The sequence below is a fragment of the Pyxicephalus adspersus genome, chromosome 6 (assembly GCF_032062135.1).
Source record: "Pyxicephalus adspersus chromosome 6, UCB_Pads_2.0, whole genome shotgun sequence".
Classification (NCBI taxonomy): domain Eukaryota; kingdom Metazoa; phylum Chordata; class Amphibia; order Anura; family Pyxicephalidae; genus Pyxicephalus; species Pyxicephalus adspersus.
The window spans coordinates 78,073,894-78,086,429 of NC_092863.1; the positions used below are offsets into that span (position 1 = coordinate 78,073,894).

Sequence of the window (12,536 nt, forward strand, 5' to 3'; positions counted from 1 at the left end):
ACATACACCAAGCTAAAGTAAATTACCCCTTAGAGAATGAAAAGCCAAACTCCTTTAGTAAATAACTTCAGTGAGCAGACATGCTATCCATTTCTCCCATGCAGGTTGAAATTCCCACCAAAAAGATGTATATTCTTCCTCATTCCTAACAGTAATTGTGTGCTTTATATCTATAGCAACACATGACAGGGTCACTTTATTGAAAGAAAATTTTGATATGAAAGAGTTTCAAACCTGTATACATACATATACATTTCTATATAGGATTACAAAAGTGACCTATACTCAATAGGTCATAGGAACTAGATTTCAGTTGATTGTAGCCACATCACTGAATGATTATTACTGCTTGGTTGTTACAGGACCCAGCACTTTATATTTGATTGTACCTTAATAAAAAAAATGTTATGTTAGATAGCCTTTTGGCAATGTGAGATTCTTTTTCAAATTATTATTATTCGTTTTTTGAAAGTAAGAACAGTTTATCACACTTTGCGCTAACTATAATTTGTGACATTTGCATTGTCAGATGCATTGCATTTGAATTTACATTTGTATGGGCGGACATTTCCATGGAGTCCTATTGTGTGTGTTACCTAAATATACCCTTCCCCTTTTTCCTACATAGCCAGTAACACATAAAGAAAATTTGGCACTGCTTTAGTAATGTAATCAAGTCTCCAAACACAATAAATGTGTTTTAAATGGTGAGGTTTAGGTGCAACTGCTGAATGAATAAAGAGTCTAGGTGTGCATTTCATGCTGGTCTGCGGTGATAAGTGCACTAGAGATTTTCTTTATGACATGACAGGGCAGTAAAGATAAAATACAGTACAACGCAGACAAAACTAAATAGGTGCTCATCAGAGAGATCTCTTGTGGAGAAGGTAATTAGTTTTATGCCATTTCCTTTAGGTCCCATTTCCCATTACAGTTTCAGTACTCTGAACATCCATAGCATTATAGTAGCCTACAAAAAAAGAAAATAGCCCATGGGCTTTAAACCAGCATTCGAAATAAGTAGATTTAGTATGATAATATGTAGAATGCTGGTTACATAAAGTCCTGTAACTTCAAAAGAATGGCATTTCTGAAATGGCCAAAAAATATTTACAAAGCAATGGCATTAAAATTAGCATATATAATATTGGCATGTCACACATCTGAAAAGTGAACTGAAATCTGTTTCTCAACCTGGGTTCCTCCAGAGTTTGCTAGAGGTTCCTTGAACAATAAGCAATTTGTGCCTCTCAGGTCAGTTACCACTGACACCAATAGTCTTTTTGGCTGTATCTTTAAGTGGGACAATTTCCCCACTGGTCATCAAGTTAAGAAGCATTTTTCCCATTATATCTGTGAGCTTTAGATATAGTAAACTAGGCAGGAGTTCCCAGAAAACATGAAAGGTATTTCAAAGATTTCCTTATGTTTTCTCGAAAAAGGTTGAGAAAGTTTTTCTATAGCCTTTTAGCAGATTTTGCATTTCCATATACCTGCTTACAGAATGTCAAATTCAGGTCAGAAGGAGGCCAACTGCAACCCATACTGTATGCACCTAACAATGCAGTCCGAATAATCTTAGAAGCATCTCAAACAAATGTCAAACTGATGCCACCAACAATGCATGGGACAAGAACAGTGTGCCAAAAAGGCGGGCAGAGGGTAAAAGACAAACTGCCTTTAAGCTGCGTACACACGTGCAATTTTTGTCGTTGGAAAGGATCTTTCACGATCCTTTCCAACGACAAAGGACTACACGATGCATGAACGGTGCTGTACATCCCCGTATTGCTCTATGGAGATGGGAGGGGGAGAGCGACGGAGCGGCACCCTGCTGCGCGCTCTCCCCCTTCTCTTTCATTAGGATCGGTCGTCGTTTATCGTCCAAGGATCCGCCAGGACGGTCGTACGGACCATGGACGACGCTGACTGTACACACGCCGGATTTTCGCCCGATATCTGGCCGATGCCGATTATCGGGCGATAAAAATCTGACATGTGTACGCAGCTTAAGGCTTCCTCCACCTTATCTTTTCAACTTTACAAATTACTATGCTTTGTTTTGCACTTTGTCTCTGTATGGGGACACCCACCTTGGTAGAGGTAGAGCTTTGCCTTTTCATGCCCCCGGATGACTGGTTTTCTGCTAATTTGCAGGGGAAGATTTCAAAATGCAGCAGCAGGATAGGTTCACAAAGCAGAGATCCATTGAATAGGAGAAATTGCACATCTACATTTTTTTTTTAAATTTAGGATAAATGGTAAATTTTAGGATCTGGTTATTACCAGAATAATATACTAATTAAAAAAACTGAAATATACTAATTAAAAAAACTGAAATATCCACTTTGGATTAAAATAAACTTTTATACTATTATCTGTCCAACTTCTAGCATGAGTGTGTATGCATTTTTGTGACAGATGCAGACCAACTGGCTGTCCAATTCAGAATGCCTGAATAAATTGTGAGGGGGTTATTTCCTATATAATTGCAAAGCTGTTCATTAACCTGTTCTGACTAAAGAACCATTAGCTAAAAGCTTAACATTGCTTAGAAACATAACATTCAATGTTATATTAGATGTGTTAATGTTGTCCAGATCTGTCCAAATCCACATGGATTCCAGTTCACATGCCTATAAAATGCAGTTTGGTATTAGATAATGTATTATCATGGGAGATATTGCTGAGAATGCATCAGTAACTGAAAGAAGATTATCTGAATTTCATTAAGTGATTGGATTCCCAACACGGCTTAAAAATTGGCCTTTAACTAGATATAAGTATCCCCTAGATAATGTATATTTGTCCTACAGTGAAAGGTTACCACCTCCAATGCCCCTGCTGTCTTCTTTACAATTCACAGTCTGGATGACTCTTCTGATAATAAGCATGTAGAATAAGCTGTAGGGAAACCTACATATCTTCTCATTCTTTTCTTCATTTCCCCCCTTTAGCTTATTTTCCCCATATTATGGTACCAATCACAAACATAGAAAACTGTAACACAGCTCTACCTTACTGTTACCAAATTCTATTATACTAGAAGAGGTCATATTCAGTAGCAAAAATAAATTTCAGTTAGGGCGACTTACACAAAACCTTCACTTGGGAATACACTAATCCTTTTACTCCAGGCTTATCTTTCTCTCCATGATTCAAACCTGTAAAAGAAGAGCTAAACTCTGGAAGCTGTGCCCAAAACAGACAGGCTGAGGGCTAAGGATCAGCATAGCCTGCGCTCTCCCTACAGTTGATCTTTTCCTGCTCATCTTGGAAAAGGCAGAAGAATAGTGGGAAGCACATAAATAATATCACCAAATCTTACTTTAAATTATCTCCAACAGAGGCAGAATATTGTCATACTTCATATATGTATCCAGGGGGCTGTAGGCGCAAGACTGGCAATGCACACTCATACCGCACTACTATTTTTGGAAGTAATTGAAAAGAAAATGCACAAGTTTCAGGGTGATGCTTAAGGTCAGTTAACATTTGCTCATGGTTCCTATAACATTGCAAATATTCACTTTTTGAGTTCAGGTACACCTAAGTTAGAATAGTTTTTTAGCCCTACTTTGTCCAAAAAAAAAAGATTTAGATATATGTAAAAAAAATATCATAACAATCATTGGAAACTACACTACCTGGCCAAAAGAAATACTCAAAGATATTGATGTAGACTAGGTTATTCCATCAATGGATTTTTTTCCTTCCCTGATGGCAAAGGCATATTCCAAAATGAGCAAGATTCATCAGGCTTCAATTGTGAAAGAGCAGTTCAGGGAGTATGAGACGTCATTTACAACAGGGGTCCCAACCCCCGATCAGCGGCCATCTGACAGCTAGACCGCAAAAGTACAGAGACCCCAACTTGTGGACCGCTTGGGGGGGCACACCAGCCAGAGCTGCGGACCATGTCCCCCGTATGTATCAGGGCTCAGACCTGCGATAAGAGACTGGGCAGGTTCTGGGATCATGCTGTCACTCTGGAGGAAGGTCTTCCTCTTTGAGTGACACAAGGCTCCCTGCATATGCGCAGTCCGCAGTCCGTGAGTTTAGTGGTCCAAAGGGCCAAAAAGGTTGGGGACCACTGATTTACACTCATGGATTGGTGGCAGGATAGCTTAGTGGTTAGCACTTTTGCATTTGCAGCACTAGGTCCAAGGTTCAAATCTCAGCCAGGGCTCTATCTGCATGGAGTATGTAAGTTCTCCTCATGTTAGTGTGGGTTTTCCCAGGTGCTCCGGTTTTCTCCTAGATTCCAAAAACATGCAGTTTAATCTATTGGTTTCCCCCCTAACAGTTAACCTTCGACTGTATTAAAGACATATGATTATGGTAGAGACGTTAGATTGTAATCTCCAGGGACAGTTAATGACATAAATTTGGTCTTTGTAAAACGCTGCATAGTTTGTTGGCGCTAAATAAATACTGTATAATATTAATAGAATGGTATCCACAAAGTCCAGACCTTAACCCCACTGAAAAAAACTTTGGGCTGTGTTGGAGAAGACTCTTTGCTGTCGTCTAAAGCTAGAAACACACGTGCAATAATTGTCGTTAGAAAACAAACCACTAATGATTATGCACAATTATTTTGAACGATCGTATTGTGCAAAATTCTGTACATGCTGTAATGATACAATCCTTCAAATATAATCCACCAATAATGTACACACAATAGATATGACTGTTGGAACGATGCAGGAAGTGACATGTAAAGGAGAAAGTGTACTGCAGAACTATCCATGGTCACTGAACGACCGTACACACAATAGATTACGAACAATCGTCACCCAATCAGATCCGCTGGGATGGTCGTTTGTTTCCAGTGACAATCCTCGTTCATCGGCGTCATTGTGCACTTTTTTTGTTAACGATTATCGGACAAACGGTCGTTAGTCATTCGCTTCCAACGATAATTATTGCACGAGTGTACGCAGCTTTACTCTCCCATCATCAATACTATGATAAAACCACAAGCGTAAGATTACTTACTTTTAGATAAAATGCATACTACATTATTAAATAAGGAATGGTCAATTCTATAAGGCACATTCCTATACCATGTTAAAGCTAACATTATCAAAGGCAATGGACAAAGAAACAGTGTAAAATTCATAGTACCAGGACATATTTTTAAAATATAGCTGATCATAAAATATCTGGTTTGTTTTATTATAGAGTAAGTAAGTGCATAATATAATGTACAATCAAAGCTTCTGAGATCTAATGTACCACATAAAGATGTATAATTTAAAATGTTAAATTATTAATGCTGCATTCCATGTACAATATCTGCAGATGCAGTGATTTATTTATACTCTGCTATTCCTGTTTTCATACTTTTAAAGTGCTGCATAAACTCCAGAATGAGGGAATAAAATGTATGTCACAGTATGTGAAAGAGTGCTAAAGACTGGATACAACAGTACAAATTTAAAAGAATAACCCAGACATGTTTTTTTTTAACATGATTTTAGTCTTGAGTTTTACCATATGTCAAGGCATGTACATAAACTAGACATATCGGTGTAAAGTCCATTGATGATAATGGCACACCATGAAAATGCATGTGATTCCTAATACTTTGAGAAAAAAAAGACAAATGCATACAGAAAGGTGTGAATGCAATCTGTAGCTGTATTTCAATACTTTAAACATTTTCAAAACATACATTATATTGGTAAAAGTTATTAGCATGACAACAGAATTATAAGCAATGAAGAACACACCGGATTGGGAGGGGAATAAATACAACCTAGCTGGTGAACATAACTGCATGTAACAGAGTAAACCAATAGCTCTGTAAAAGGATAAATGTGGGAAAACTTCTTCTGAGAGAAGAGATGCAAAGAAGAAGTAGAGACTGTAAGAACAGATCAAAACAGGTAGAGAGAAGGAAGGAAGAAAGCAGAAAAAGGGAAGAACATCCCCACCAGGTTGTATGATTTTAGGATCCCAAATTCTATAAAAAGACATTAGGATGTTACTAAACATGCATGTTAGTTCATCATTAATTATAATCCCATAAAATGTTTGTTTCACTAAGAGCGAAATTTGATGATCTCGGGTGTCTAGTGAACAAAGATATACCAATAAATATTAAAGGGGTGATATGTTCTCACTAAGCCGGGTCAGAATTCAAAAACTGGGCACTGCCTGGGGCCCCAAGAAAATAATTTATGTGTAAATTAGGTTGTGGACCCTCATCCAGAACCTGCTTACCTTGGAACAGTGCTGTCAAACATGGAACACCATCCAAATGTTGTTAAGAGGGGAGGTGTGCAGGTTAGGTTTGGAAAATACAGGACCATATACCACCATATATAGTTTTATATTTTGCTTCATTAAAAGCAGTATTAGTCAAAATCTTTGAGAGCATATATGCCATATAACTAATATTTTCATTCATATTTTTTTTTTTAGCTTGCCTATTATTTTTTCTAGAAGTTTCTCCTCCACCTGAATTCACCTTTTTCCCCAGGACTGAAGAAGATAGACTATCTTAGGAGTACCTGGGTGATCAAGCAAACCTGGAATGTATCTAGTCTAGGATTCAAACTATACTAGCTAATAGCAAATTATTTCTAAGAAATCCATTCCAGGATTAATTAATACACCCAGGTTCTTCCATGACAGTCTATCTCAGTGTTTGTTAACCAGGATTCCTTGGAATCCCTAGATATCCTCAGAGGTTGCTAAGGGGTTGCATGAACAATTTGTGCCTCCCAGATCAGATTAGGTGAACACCCAATGAGATTTTTTGCTGTAAATGTGACATTGTTCCTACTGACAGGCAATGTAAGAGGCATTTTTCTCAATCTCCACCACACTAATATACTGTGAGTTATGGATATAGTAATTATACAAGGGGTTCCCTGAAGACCTGTAAGTTATTTCAAGGGTTCCCCCATGTTAGGAACTCTCATTACTGTTATGAGAGATACTGTTACAGTATCTCGCATTACTGTTTCTATTTATTTCAATTTCACTATTGCACATGGCACAATGGACTTGATTTATAAAGCTCTCCAAGACTGGAGAGAATACACTTTCCACAGTGAAGCTAGGTGATCCAACAAATCTGGAATGGATTTCCTAAAAGTAAATTGCTGTTTGCTAGCAAATGTTTTGAATCCTGGACCAGATCCATTCTAGATTTGCTGCATCACCCAGCTTCATGGATAAAAGTGTTACTTCTCCAGCCTTGGAGAGCTTTTATAAATCAGGCTCAATGGCACTAGTGATGAATGAAAAGATTCCCATGAATTTGTATTTGCACCTGGCTGGCCTGATTAGGAGACAACTAAATATTTACAAATTTTTTCAATCAGCAACATTTAATTCACTGGTGCTTACCCATTAAATTGCGCTTTAAAAGGTGTTTTGGTCCTAGAGCTTCTGATTACCCCACTATTCCAATATGATATGAATAATAATTAAATTAAACACACAACAATTATTTATAAAAATATTATACAGTCATATATGCAGAAAAAGAGTTACTGTACATAACACTAATACAAATACAATACACATAATAAATACTATATAATAAATAATATTTCAGAAGACAGTGTCTACAAGGGTCTGCAATTGTCACCATCCTTTGTGCCCCCCACATGGATCATACCTCTTCGTCTGCCTTCTCCCTTCTCTATCTTCTGCTTCCAAACACAGCCATATTAATTTAGTTTTACAACTCTTTTCTTAGGTTATCTCTCTCCCAGTGTCACATCATTATCAGCATGATCAGAGCATCTTCTTTTGATGAGTCCTTTCCCCATACCATTCCTTGTTTTGTTACAAAACAATGACCACACCAATGAAATGCATGAATTTTTATTGTGGGGGGTCTTATCCTAACAAATGTGACATCAAACTAACACTGAATTTCTTATGCTACCTTTAATTACCTATATTGCTATTCAACAAATAGTGTTTCACTCATGCTGACCAAGACAAATCTTACATATATGTCATTATCTGACCAATCTATTTCCACACTTTCTGTGCTGAGAACAGGGATGGGAAAATGAGAATCAGTCTTCAGGGTCTAAGTGATGGACCAGTCTAGACCATGTACATAAAATGACCTTCCACAGTTATGACCGAACAGATCCCCGTGCATTCATACAGTTTTGTTACTAATACCTCTTCCAAGCTTTCTATTGAATTTTACTTACATTACAAAAGAAAATACAATATATTATGAATAAATACTTACTATGTATATGATGCAAATAGAACTTGAAAAAAGTGCCAATATTCATTGGATATATAACTACTGTCTGAATTGCAGAACAAAGACAATGGTTCAAACGGATCAGCATACGGTAAAAATGGCAAGTGCAGAAGAAGAAAACGCTTGTAAAACAGATTTAGAGAAAGATTGATGACAAGTGCTACACAATGCAGTCACATATGTTATCGCAGCTCACAGAATAGAGCTGCACCACCAGGAAAGGCAAATCACCATATCAATGGAGATACTCTACAGTGATCAGTTTCATGGTGCTCCAGGGACTAATCCCATGTAATAACCTCTTCAGTCAATGGTCAGCCTGCTTTAAAGAGGTTGAATGTGTGAGATCAGAGTAAGTAACAGTCACATATGGGATTCAGACACCGGCACGTCCATTAGTGTTTTTTATGCTCCAGATTGGAGTCTTTAATTTTGTATTGATTTTACTCAATACCCAATTCACAGGGATACTCAATATTAATAGTAAACTATCAGTAATTTCTGATGACTAATATCAAATATGTGTGTTTATGGATATTCTATACCAGCGGTGCCCACACTTTTTTGGCTTGTCAGCTACTTTTAAAATGACCAAGTCAAAATGATCTACCAAGAATAAAAACTTGGACTTAATAACTCCTGTGGGCGGTAGAGTTTATTTAAAAAGGCAGGGCTTTTCTATCGGTAGATTGTGATCCACCTGTTGGGCACCCCTGTTCTATAACATCTGGACACAATTTGTTTACTTTATGATTTGATATTTTTTTTGTGTTATAGTTTAATTTAGTTATAGTATAAATCAATATACTATAAATCCTCTCCTCCTGTGTCACTGTCTGTATCTGTCTGTCATTTGCAACCCCTAATTAATATACAGCGCTGCATATTATGTTGGCGCTATATAAATCCTGTTTATCATTATTATATATATATAGGGCTGTATAATGACATACTGCTGCACCCTTCACACAGGAATGATTACTTTTTTTTGTACTCCATCTTATAAATATTTAATAAAAATTACTCTTAGAATGCCCTAATGAAGCAAATTTCTGTTTGGTTTATATTTTCAGTTAAATAAACAGCATAAAGGACATTAAAATTTAAAGCTATAAAAAGCCATATGACTTTTCTCAACATCACCATCATCCCGCTAGTGCATAGAGTAATGAAAGCATTTATTTTGGGTGCATTACTGCAACGAACAGCAATGTTCACATGCGTTAGTTTGTTGGATTGATGTTCATTTCTAATGGCACTCCAAACGCATGTTACCGGCACAATGAAATGCGCTAGTGTTAGTTAAAAATTACTTTTTTATGCATTATTGTGCTTTAGGTATTGGGTCCAATCAAATACTTGCCCTGCCTTAAATCAGTGCATGTGCAGTCAACATGTACAACAATGCACATACTTTTTTAAAAATGAACAGAAATGCCCATCATGTTTTGGTACACTGAATAACTGTTTATTCTTAATGGCACTCCAAACGTACCTTACCATTATACTGAGCTATTGAGCGTTTGAAAAACATTTAATATTAGTTTTCTTTTTAATACATTTTTTGCAATATGCCATTATTGTTGCATATTATTCAGAATCAACTGTATTATACTTAAATGTTTAATTGAATGTCGATTGTGAGCTAAGATATCTTCAGCACAGAGAAAGATAGTGCTGCCATTTTAAAGTAGATCTAAACTCTGACTGAATAATATTTAGCTTTCGTATAATGAACAATTACCTATTTTTTTTTTTTACTGTACTCACCTTATTTTATGCAATTTTGCATTTTATTGCTGCGTCGCTCCAGAGTTGGCTGCACTGGGAGTTTTTGCTGAGAGTGACAATGTGTGTCCGCACAGCTGCTGTAGTCTCTATCAGGGCATATGTGACAAAGTGACAACACAAGAGCACAGTTTGGAGACATTCCCGTCACTACATAAGAAAAGGAATGAAGACCTTTATAGTGTAGTCTCCAGGTATTAATATAATAATGAACACTGCATACTTAAAATGAATACTTCAGGGCTCAGTCATCACTAGTTGATGTCAATTTACCTATACAATAATGATATTTTTCTATATAAGGGGGTTTTAATATTTATAGTAATGACAGATTATATATGCTTTATACCTTATATTAGATAGCTCATAGATGTAGCCCTATTGCTCTTCTGGAATGTGCTGAGAATTCTCATTTTATGTTGCTAATCTGTATTCCTCGTAAAGCCTTCTGTAGGAGTTATTTTCAGCCCAGAGTTCCTAACCTGAATTTACAACTCTAAAGTTTTTGCAAAGTCTGCAGTTAGGTGTTACAGAGAAAAATAATCAACAGATAAACCCCAAGTAAACATCTCGAGGTAGATCTTAGCTCTCATCCCCATGCACTATGAACTGGCACTGCTGTGAGTTGTATTGCTGGCGTATAAGTATCAATAATATGAAGGATTTACTTCACAATTGGCCTGTGAACTCCTATTTCACGTTGTAAATGGCACTTGGGTGAAACACATGAAAGTGGGTGAAAGTGCCATATTTTGTTCCTTAAACTAAAAAACAAAAATCCATAGTTTGGTACTTAAAATAACAACAGATGGTGGCATGAGAGTTTGAGCATTATTGTTTTAGCCAGGAAAAAATTGACTGTCCCCATTTCCATCGCTTTTTTCTTTCTATAATTCTATAGGAAACGTACAGAGACAAGGTTGACAGTTTTTTTGCAGTGTCCCTCCAGGGTGCTTTGTAGAGCCAGCTTTGAGGAAGGCAATTAACCAACTAACCTGTTTTGAATTATGGGAATAAATAAAAGCACCTTGATGACCCATGCAAATTTAGGGAGAACATGCAAAGTTCATTCAAATATTTTTTCTATACTTGTTCTGTGTTGGGACTCAGAAAGTATTGAAGGCAAAACATCAGCATGACAGACAGGCAAGTAATGTTGGTGATCAGCAATGACAGCTTATGTATAGCTATCAAGACAGGTTTCTTACCATTACTTGTCATTGTAAGGATTGTTTACAAAGTATAACACTAAAACTGTTTAGCAATTGCTGTGGATGGAATAGGCAAGAGCACCCAGGTGGACAATTCTGCAGCTAAGATAAGTACACGAGATGTTGCATAGGTATTCTTCATTAGGAGTACGAGAGTCAGAATACCCATTTGACTTTTAAATGGAAATTGTGTGTTGACTGTCTGGGATAAGCAGGGAAACCCAATGGAATAATATTACAGGTAAAAAAGAAAAGGGGTTGCCGGACCAACTTCAGGATGTTATAGATTTTTTTTTTCGCCACACTAGCTTATATGACTGTAGAGCATTGGGGATATCTTATCTTTGGAGGGTGAAAATGTAAACTTTATATCCATTGTTACATCTGGTCATTATATATCTGTATTTCTATAACTTTACCAACAGGAAAACTGTTTCTTTTTAGTGAAGCATCTGGTCCTCTTTTTTGTTGGTTCTTTAGAAGGGGCTTTGTTTGGTTATTTGTTTACCCTTTCCTTTAGTTGTTTTTTTATTGAATTGTAAATGTCTATTTTCTATTTGAAAATGAAAAATGGAGGGGAGGCACATGTATTTTAGTTATTCTAGTAACGAATTGGTACTGCATTCTACTCTGTATGTTGATTATGTCTTACATGTATGGTTTGTACCTTGCTGTCTGTTGTATTTTTTCTTTTTTTATATACTCTGCCAATAAAGATATGTTTTAAAAAAAAGAGGTACATCTTGTATCCTGTATCCATAGAGGTGGACAGTTAGAAATTGAAACAGAAACTGGAACAGATGATATAAAAGCAGGTGGACCAATAGGAGCAGGTAGACTGCTAATGTAAACCTCAAATAGAAATAAGATATTGATTGTGAGTTTACCACTTTATGAATAATGTATAAAATTACATGAAATAATATATCAAGATTTACTACATATCAAAAATAACTTAATAACATTTATCAGGACTGTTGTTTTAACAAACTATTTAAACGTTAAACCTACACTCCAGGAATTAAAAAAAATACCTATCCATAATGTAAGAGTTATATTATTAATTAAGTCTGGGGGGGCGGGGGGTATAAGAAGAAAATTTACATAGTGCATTCAACCCTTTCTTTCCTCTCTTCTTCAGCCTAACCTTTGGGTTATGAAAATTCCTTTTGTGTCCTTACTTACAATGCAGGATTGTTGGTCCTTTATTGTAGGAAGTGAAGTGAGAGCAGAACAGATAAACTTGTAAAAAGAAGATAGAAGGGACCTATCCAATGAAGGAGGAG

General features: G+C 36.5%; 1 protein-coding gene across 2 annotated transcripts in view; it reads left to right on the plus strand.

Annotated features, from left to right (window-relative positions):
• Positions 1-12,536, plus strand: part of SV2C (synaptic vesicle glycoprotein 2C) — a 98,019-nt gene that overhangs the window by 14,908 nt on the left and 70,575 nt on the right. The window lies entirely within an intron of this gene.